This window comes from Puma concolor, chromosome B1 (assembly GCF_028749965.1).
Source record: "Puma concolor isolate L17-30 chromosome B1, mPumCon1.1.hap2, whole genome shotgun sequence".
NCBI lineage: Eukaryota > Metazoa > Chordata > Mammalia > Carnivora > Felidae > Puma > Puma concolor.
In genome coordinates this window covers 72,723,317-72,733,438 of record NC_141670.1, presented here as the reverse complement: position 1 = coordinate 72,733,438, position 10,122 = coordinate 72,723,317, and the positions used below count along the sequence as shown (strand labels likewise).

The 10,122-nt window shown below is 41.8% G+C and overlaps 1 protein-coding gene across 11 annotated transcripts in view; it reads left to right on the top strand.

Moving 5' to 3' along the window:
* The first annotated feature begins 3,910 nt into the window (after positions 1–3,910).
* GUCY1A1 (guanylate cyclase 1 soluble subunit alpha 1) overlaps positions 3,911–10,122 on the top strand; it is a 63,368-nt gene continuing 57,156 nt past the window's right edge. For 2 of the 11 annotated variants that reach the window (XM_025921910.2, XM_025921905.2), the window contains exons 1-2: positions 4,153–4,292; positions 4,669–4,742. The gene's annotated coding sequence lies outside the window, so the exon portion shown is untranslated. Of the gene's footprint in view, positions 4,009–4,152; positions 4,293–4,353; positions 4,568–4,668; positions 4,743–5,043; positions 5,331–5,438; positions 5,458–7,958; positions 8,452–10,122 lie in introns of those variants that run through there. The other 9 variants (XM_025921911.2, XM_086704016.1, XM_086704015.1 and 6 more) reach the window with 8 other exon arrangements.

The following is a 10,122-nucleotide window of genomic DNA, read 5'->3' as shown; positions in this document are numbered from 1 at the left end:
TCCAGGGTCCGAGCTGTCGACACAGAGCCCAACGCCGGGTTCAAACTCATGAGCCATGAGATCAGGACCTGAGCCAAAGTCGGATGCTTTACTGACTGAACCACCCAGGCTCCCCTTCAGTTTTCATTTATAAGGACCCTTGCGATTACAGGGTGTCATATGGATCATCTAAGATAATCTCCCCATCTCAAGGTCAGTTGATTAGCAACCTATTTTTAAAAAAATTTTTTTCTTTTTCCTTTTAAAGTTTATTTATTTATTTTGAGAGAGAGAGAGAGAGAGAGAGAGAGAGAGAGAGAGATACAGTGGGGAGAGGGGCAGAGGGAGAGAGACAGAATCCCAAGCAGGCTGCACGCTGTCAGCACAGGAGCCCCATGCATGGCTGGAACTCATGAACCATGAGATCATGACTTAAGCCGAAATCGAGAGTCAGACGCTCAACCAACTGAGCCACCCAGGCACCCCAAGCAATCTTAATTCTATGTGCAACCTAATTTCCCCTTGCCATATTGTAACATAGTCATAGTTTTCAGGGATGGCATGAGCATCTTTGGGCAAGGAGGGCACATTATTCTGCCTACCACCCTATTTGCTGATAACAAACACCATCTGTTTGAGACAGCATGGTGAACATTTCTGTCACCATTAGAATCTCTTGGAGTCCAAACTGCTTCATGAATGTCTATACCAGAGCTGGAAATTTAGGGACTCCAACCCTCCATGGCCTTTTCCTAATTAATACTTCACATTCTAAAAGGGACATTTTGGAGTACTAACATGGCCCCCATAATTACAAGTTACTAATGTAAAGTCTGTCTAACTAGTTGTATTTCAAACGAATTGAAAGTAAATAAGCATAAATAAACATTTAAAAAATTTAGGAAGTAAATAATCTTAAGAAGAAGGAAGAAAAAAAGAGTAATAAAGGGGAAAAAGATAATGAAGTTATCTTTCTTGTGTCTGACAAGTTATCCTGATTTGATAAACAGTACAATCAAGTAGTTTGTTTGCTAAAAAATAAAGTGAAGCTCTGCCTGTGACATATATTTAAAAAGGATATAAAATACAAAAGTATACAATGTTTCTCATATCTTCCCTCCTGCCACATTGCCCTCCTCCCTCATTTCTCTCTCAATTCCCTTTGGTTTATGAAGTTGTGTTTGGTTCTTAAGTGGACCAAGAAGCCAGCAGAGATGACTTAATTAGTCCCATTACTTTATTTAAACTGACTTGGTAATAATATTCCAGAAAAAAAAAAGATGCTCGTTCTCAAAATTCCTAGATTTCAACAGATTCATGCAACCTGTTTCTAGGTCTAGCATACTTAATGCATTGATATTAGATCAGGGCTTCTGGAACTTTAATATGCATAAGACTCACCTGAAGATGTTGTGAAATGAATATTCTGATTCAGTAGGTTTGGAGTGAGGTCCAAGGCTCTGTATTTCTGACAAGAAGACAGGTCATGCTGATATTGCTGATATCTTGAGTAGCAAGGCGTTACATCACATGTCTGGTCACCATTGCCATTTGTAAGTGTGCAAAGAATACACATTTAAATGCTTTTGTGCTATCATCAATTGTGGATACAGGAAAAACAAAGCATTTTGAGAAGAAAAACTTGAGCTTTTCTGCCAAAGCTGACAAGAATACCAAGGATTGCTTTCAACCAAATATTTGTCCTTGTTAACATTTTTATTAAGTTGTCATGACAACTTTCTGATTCTCAATAAAGTGGAGACAAGTAGGCTTTAACCTACACATTATCTATAAGACAGAAGAACAGACCTGGAAGATGATGAAACACTCATATATGCATTTAGCCACTCAATAATTATTTTACTGAATCCCTCTTAGGAACCGTATACATTGCTAGGCACTTAGCTACAAAGATTCCTTCCATAACAGCAGGGAACTCTTAACCTTTTGTCAGGGCATATCAAACATTCAGATTAGAACATGTTTTTCACAATCACCCGGCACCCTAGATTGGTTGCTTTTCCCACACACCCCATTGCCTGGAAGTCGTAAAAGATGGGAGAAGGAGAATACAACCTGAGAGTCTACCCTTGGTAAAACTGGTTGCCCCCTGCAGAGAGGACTGAAGTTAAACGTACTATGGATTCTGGTGTGCTATGGGATACTAGGACGGTAAAGGCAGAGATGAATGGGTTAAGCAAGTCGTGTTCCAGGATGAAAGGAATATTGACAAGAGTAATGCCAGTAAAGGAACACAAAAACACAAATACTGTTTTTATACAAGTCTTCCGTGCAGCAACTAGAAGAAGACAGGCCAATGAGATCATTTGGCCCCAACTGATGTTTCCACTTTATCTTCCTATACTTTTTTTTTTTTTTTCCCATTTGCTTGGCATTTCTACCTAATGGCATCACTCTCTGTTTCTTGAATATCGGTCTTGATGCCTTCCCACCTCCATGCCCTTCTTCACAAGTTTCCCTTGGCCCAAAAACAAAACAAAATGAACAAAAATTTCCTGTATTTCATCTTTTCTTAAAGAAACCAAACTTTTAAGGCCTAACTCTAATGCTGCTCTGTTAAGAAGTATTTCTTCTGTCAGAAGATAGCTGTTTCTCCTCTGAGCTTCCACATCATCAAATTTATTTTTTAACAATTATAGTAAGGGCCCTCTTCTAATGATGGTGTCCACTGAAAGAAAGCCAACCCCACAGTAGGTTGTCTTACTGAGGACTATAGCCTGGGACATAGTATTTCAGATTGCTCCGAAGAATTACTTCAAAGCTTGTTAGCTACAGAGAATTATATCTACAAAAGGGAAAGGGGTACATGTGCTCACAAGTAGTTCTCCAGATACCTGTACATCATAAGGTATAATTCAGTTGTAAAAATATGTATATACAGTTGTAAAATATAATGTAGTTATAAATGTAATATAGTTGTAAAAATTACGGTTTTGTGCTTTCTACATAGACACAATGAAGATCCTTAGTCATCTCAATACATTATGTATCTATCATATCTGGTTGTTTAAAAATATTGTTTGCCTGCCTCTACCTAACTGGTTTTCCTGTTCTTCCTGTTCTTGATTTCTCCTTGAGATCGCTTGAGACAATCACACAATGCTAACATAGTCACCTACTTCAGTTTTAGTGAACAATGCATTACCAGGTATTTATTTTTATTTTTTATTCTAGGTCTTAAATTCTAAGAGCACTGAAGACAAAAGCCCTACTGACTTAAGACATTTTCATGGGTTGGTTATAGAGGAAGAGAAGGTTTCAGATATGGTAGAACCAAAAAAATTCAGATTTATAGCTCTGAACTTTTTGCCTGATACTAAGGCAAAGTTTATTTAAATGCCTTTTTAAAAAAAATTAAATATCTTTTTTTCCCCTTCTTTGCTTATTCTAATGTCTGCCATGAGGAGAGCATAGTCGACAAGGCTGGGAGAAAATTTTGCAAATGTGGTGAATCTAACATGAGACCAGATTGATTATGTGGTGGGGTTTGGGAGAGATTTAAGAATTGTAGATAACCAAGAACAATGTTTCAGAGTTACTGAATTTGAAGAAGGATCACACGGTAATCATGATTAATTATGAATTCACAACGAAATAGCATAATGACATTTTTAAGTCAGAAAATTGACTCAAAATCAGTATCAGAATTTATTTTTCTGTGCTGGGATACACACACACCCAGCAGAACTAAATGCACTGAACCAAGCTGTATCAGAACTCTATTGGGAAGATGGTATATACTGTGCAACCATAAGGTTGCATTTGCAAAGGCGTAGATTGTTTTTAAACCTGTAAACCAGGACAGGAAAACCATCTGTGCGGATATTAACTTCTCAGCAGAAATGTTGGATGTTTTAACTACTGAAAACGACAGATTTTCCGGAGCAATGCATGGTGGAGAAGATTTGGGGGACGGAGGGGGAAGCAGATTTTCCTTGAGTTCCCTCCTTTTGTTTTTGTTTTGTTTCTCTTTCTTTGTCCCTGTCCCTTCGTCTCAGTCTCCACACAGTAAGTGCTGGGATGGCGATGTGACGGCTGGAGAGGCCAGGACTCAGGTCCCCAGCCCTAGTCTGGGCGTAGTGGGTGGGACTCCAACACTGAGCTGATTTTCCAAAGCAGGTTTTTTCGAAGCTTTCCGACAGTTTCGCTGCTCTCGATCCCAGGCAAAAAGCCGAGAACAGCTGGGGAGCCGCCCTAGGCGACCCATACCTGCAGCAGGCTGGGTCGGGGGAGAGGGGGCGGGGAGCGTCACGAGCCTCGGCAGGACCCAGACCCTGAGTGACCTCACCATGGTGCGTTTTAGTCTCTACTTTCTTTTTCAGTCTTTCGGTGCAGAGAAGGGGAGGGATTCTGAAAAGAACTTCAATGCAGTAGGGAAAGGGATTATAAGGGATCCTTCGGGGTCAGCAGAGAGATACGGAGACAGGGAGGGACCACGGCCAGAACCGATTGAGTGTTTGGGAGCAGCGCGGGGAATACGGTTTGCAAGGCACGTCGCGTCCCGCCCAGCCTGTTGAGCAGGTAGACAGGAGTGAGCCCGAGCGTGAGTACCGCGGTCGCCTGTGCGGTAGGTGCACTCGAGCACGGACTGACAGGTGCCGCTGTAGGGTCCCCTCTCCCGCTCACCCTCTCTGGTTCCTGACGCCCACTCTCTTTCTGCGTTGGCAGTGGGGATTTGCGAGGCGCGCCCTGGAGCTGCCGGAGATCCCGAAACGCAGCCGCGAGGTCTGGGAAGCCAGCGAGTAAGTGGTCGTTGCATGCCCACGCGGGTCGGGGCTCCCCAGAGGGGCAGGCCATCTGCCGGGGCTCCAGGGCTGGGTTCGTCCCCCTTCTCCTCCCTGGGGAGACTTCCATGCGCTCCCAGCTGCTCAGCCCCCGGGGGCCGGGGCGCGGTTCCCACGCTGGGGAGGAGCGAGGGAGCAGAGGAGATGGCGCCCGGGGGCCCGGCTCAGGGCCCGGGGGAGCTGCGGGGCCAGAGGGAAGAGGACTGAGGGGGTAGGCGCCGGGCCGCGCAGCGCCAGCGGCCGGGCTCGCACGGCCGGGGCGTGAGAACGCGCGGGGCGCGCTGGGGCCGCTGCTCTCCCACGGCCGGGGCGCCCGGGCCTCCGGCGCACGCGAGGTTCAGCTGCGGCAGAGCAAAGGGCGGCGGGGACCTCAGAGCCGGCCGGGGCTCGAGGCCGCGCCCCGGCTTTACCGCAACTTCACCCCGCCGGCTGCTGCGTGGGCGAGCCAATCGCCCTTCTGGAGAGCAAACCGCGAACGATTGCTGAATTGCTTAGACAAAGCATCCAGCAAACTTCCAGCCGGGCTGCTCGGGGCTCGACCGAAGAGTAAGTGTGTGCGTGTGCGTGTGCGTGTGTGTGTGTGTGTGTGTGTGCCCGCGCGCGCGCGCGCTCGCGGTCTAATTTGGCAGTCTAATTTCTGTTTTCATTGTGACCGCCGCGCTTCGGGGTAATGGTAAGCAGGGGATCACAGCAGCCTCTGCGCGTCGGGTCTGTGGCTGCAGCCTGTAGTGGTGAGCTGAGCAGCTTCGCTGTGGCGGTCGGTCGTGCGAGGGGCTGCAGTGCATCGTGATCATGTGATTCAGGCTATGGATTTCGTGCGTCTTTCTTTTGCTCGCTTATTTCATATGGTTCTTCCTTCATTTTGCACTTGATAAAACAGTTTGTGTCTTCTGAAGTAAACCACAGTGAACCTCTCACTTAATGGTAACTGGTCAAAGGCACCTTGGTTTACAATATATTGAAAATCCGTCTGAGTTTTAAATAGAAGAGGAGCTCTCTCTCTCTCTCTAGATATCTATATACATATGGGTTTTTTTGAGCTTTTGTTTTGTATCAGTAGTGATTTTTTTCAGGCTCAGCCCTCCATTGGTGATATCATTAAAGGTCTACCTACTTACTTGAACTAGTCTTGGTGGGAACGTCATTAACCCTCTGGTGACAGATACATAAACGTTGAAGCACTTAATGGTGGAGATTTTCATATCTTGGTTCATAGTGCAGAAGTAATCTGTTGCTTTTCCGAAAATGGCTATGTTTTCTTTTCAAGAGGGGTCATTTCAGGTGCTATGTTATGAAGAGTGGTAAAAATCAAGAGCAACAAAAATATCACAACAGTATGAAAATCTAAAATTTCCAAGCAAACTTTAATTTGTCAAAAAGCCATATAAACTCTATTACTTTTTTTGTGAGATGGTCTGTGTTCTGTTTAGTTATTAACCAACTCAAGTCTGTGTATCTGCTTCAAAGGGTCATGCAGCCCCTGATACTGTATTTAAACATTTGAGTCGCTCTATTTTTAGGTGGTAGTCCAGAGGGATCTCTGACTCAACAGAAAAATAAGAACTACAAAGTTAAAATATATAAGCTTTACTTCTTGTCACAACAATAGGCTTTCTGCATAAAGACTGCAGACATAAACTAGGAAAATTCTAGAATAATTAGCGTTGTAATATTTAAACATTTCATATAACACTTGCATGTTTTTAAATGTATCAGGCAACTTAGGTTGGTGAAGTTTGTTTAGTAGAAATTTGTGATGAATAGATAGGTACATTCTGTTTCTTCTTGTACTGGGAGATCTCTTTCTAGTGTATGACATAGAAAATAAAAATTATATTTTTCTCTATTTGGAACCCAACAAAAAGATAAAGTACTTATACATGGTGTGGTGTTTCAAAGTATATGAATATAAATAATCTCTTAAAGGCCCTTCCAGGTATAATATATCTAAGGTAGTCTTCTGTCATTTAGAGAGTGTGAAAGAAACTGTAAAGGTATTTGACTTCTATCTGGCAACACCAAAGGAGAAAGAAATGTGGTAAACTTCAAAGCCTTAGTCCTTATATCTCTTATAACTATGGTTTATGAAACAATTTTGTTCTAAGGTGTCATTTTGAAAAACTGTTTTAATTAATGTTGCACTAAAAGCTAAAGAAGTGATAAAATTAAACCATTATCATATGATTATGAATATGTCAATAAGATATTTTTGTGCCTAAATGTTAGCTGTTTTGTTGCAGACATTTTTCAAACAAAAAAGCCTAAAATCTTTAGTTAATATCATTTTTTTTAACAAATTAAGATTAGATAACCTTGAATTTTGTCAGAAACCATGTCAGGGAAATTAAATCTTATATTTACACTTACACATTACATTTGCTAACAATTCATAAGACTATAGAGGGGATAATACTGATTTTTTTTACAAGTTAGTTTAAAACAATATAGATACCCAAAATGTCTGTAGTTAGTATTTTTTCAAAAATAGAAAAAAATTCAAATTAGCCTTAATGAAGTTTTCCAGGTAAAGAGAAGTGGAAAGCTAAAGCAGTATTTGAATAAACCCAAAAGCATGTTATTGATCCGAAAGTATTTTGGAGGAAATTAGTTATTCAGAATATTTTCTATATATCAGATTTGCCAGGAAGTTGCTTAGCTTTTCTCTTTCATTTGCTAGCATATATAACTTTTATGGCACTAATTTTTACACCATTTGATTATAAATATTCATCCAAGCAACTGTTCTTAAACATCACTACTTATTATTTTTCTGCACATTTGCAGAAAGATATTTTCTTTGTAAAATATTAATAATTGCAATAGTTTTTAGTCTCTAGAACATCTAGTTGTATTCAATAAGTATTTATTAGGTGTTTATCCAATAAGTTTGTTTTGAGTATCTCTATCTTGACCTGATACAATAAGAACTTTGGGCAACTTTTAGGGCTTTCTATGAACAAATTTAGTTGTTCATAGGCTAGTTGACTTATTTGGGATTGGGATAAGTTTTTGGCTATCCTGAATCATATTTGCTTATTTTATTTCTTTCAAACAGTTTGGAAGCTTCTGACCTATTTCATATTTTTTTTCTCTTTCCTGGGTTCAGGCCAACAGATTTTATCTTCCTATAGCCATGAGGGTTATTGAGTATGAATAGTTCTTTGCAAGGAGTAAAGATAGGCCAGCTCCTTCCTCAGCCTACAGTAGAAGAGAATGATTATCTTTTAAAATCTGAGGGTCTCTGGTCATGATTCCCCCTTGCTACAAAAATGTGATTTTAACTGCTTGTAGTTACTCATGTCAACGACCTGAAATGCTTTCTGGCAATTCATACTTTTTTATAAAATGTACTCTCCCTTTCAGAAAATCAAAGGCAGCTCAAATTAATTAACTCACAGACCACCTCCTCCTACTCACTGTAGTAGGAATTAGCAAGAAGCCAACAGAAGACGATGGCTTTGAGAGGGAGCACCCTGGGGAAAGGAAGTTGGGCGAAGAAAAACTTCTTAATCCTGAAATTTTTTCCAGGTCTGACCTGTCTGCATATATATCTCCTTTGTCTGCACCACACTGCATTAAAAATTCCTGTTAAGATGTCTGTATTGCCTACCAGACTCCCATCTCTTTCAGGATATTCAACCGTTGGATCCACAGTGCCTGGTACATAGTAGGTGTCTAATAAGATTAATTATGTTGTCTTTGTAATGATTGAATTAAGGTTTTTTTATGTCTTGATGCTATAAGTTATTTTGTTTAAGAATATAATTTAGGGGCGCCTGGGTGGCGCAGTCGGTTAAGCGTCCGACTTCAGCCAGGTCACGATCTCGCGGTCCGTGAGTTCGAGCCCCGCGTCAGGCTCTGGGCTGATGGCTCAGAGCCTGGAGCCTGTTTCCGATTCTGTGTCTCCCTCTCTCTCTGCCCCTCCCCCGTTCATGCTCTGTCTCTCTCTGTCCCAAAAATAAATAAACGTTGAAAAAAAAAATTAAAAAAAAAAAAAAAAGAATATAATTTAAAAAATATATATATTTGTTTTCCACTGACCTTCTGTGGAATATTATGGTCTTCATCATCCAGAGACACCGCTGTGCTTTTCTCTCATGGCGTGCAGTCTGTTCAGAACTGCTTGTAAACTGTTATTTCTTTTATCATCATCCAGTTACCCTTTATCTTTTTTTTTTTTTTAAGTTTATTTATTTTTGAGAGAGAGAGACAGAAAGCAGGGGAGGGGCAGAGACAGAGGGAGACAGAGAATCAATCCCAAGCAAGCTCTGTGCTGTCAGCCCAGAGCCCGACACGGGGCTCAAACCCACAGGCTGTGAGATCATGACCTGAGCCGAAACCAAGTGTCAGACACTTAACCGTGTGAGCCACCCAGGTGCCTCTACCCTCTATCTTTTTAAATTTACATCCTTCACTCATGTTACCCTCGCCCCATTACCGGTGCTTTTTGATATCCTGAACATTCTCCTTTCCTCAGGAATCTAAAATAATGAAGGGTTTTCATCAGCTGTCATTGTTCGGAAACTCATTCGCCATCTACGCATCTGGCTTTCACAGCACCTTGGCCTGTTCTACTTCTGCTACTCTCCTGGAGTCTGCTGGTATTTACCCATCTGGGTCTTCTCATCGCTCAGGATTGCCCCAGCTGAACAGAAAGCTAAGAATTTCATGTCCTTTCTTCCACAGCCTCTTATCCTTCCGATCCTTCCACTCACGCACAACTACCCAACATCCTTCTCTCCCGTTATTGTTCATTGGCCACGCCCAATTTGCTCATGTTTTCCTCTCTTTACGTTCCACACTCATCTTGGACAGCAATGTCAACTCTGCTGCAGACTTCAGATCTCTGGCCACTGTACCTGCCAGAATCTAGTTCACTCTGACTTCAGCTTAAGGGATGATTAACAGTGCTAGGAAGTTCTTTTATCCTCTCTTGGATAATTCTGTATCAAATTCTCCATCGTGCTTGTTCTCGATGTTTCCAGGTTTTCCAGCCCACCCACATTATCCTGATTTTTTTCATTCTTAGTGGATGACCTTATGTCCGGATTCACAGAGAATGTTAAGATCAGTCTAGGCAAACTATTTGTCAGGAATTATCTGGAACTTAGGAAGCATTTCTTTATTTGACCCATCCTAAGCATAAGAACTATTTTATTTTGTTTTATTTTTAATTTTTTAATGTTTCTATTTATTTTTGAGAGAGAGAGAGAAGAAGAGAGAGAGACAGGGCATGAACAGGGGAGGGGCAGAGAGAGAGGGAGACACAGACTCTGAAGCAGGCTCCAGGCTCTGAGCTGTCAGCACAGAGCCCAATGCGGGGCTCGAACTCGTGAAC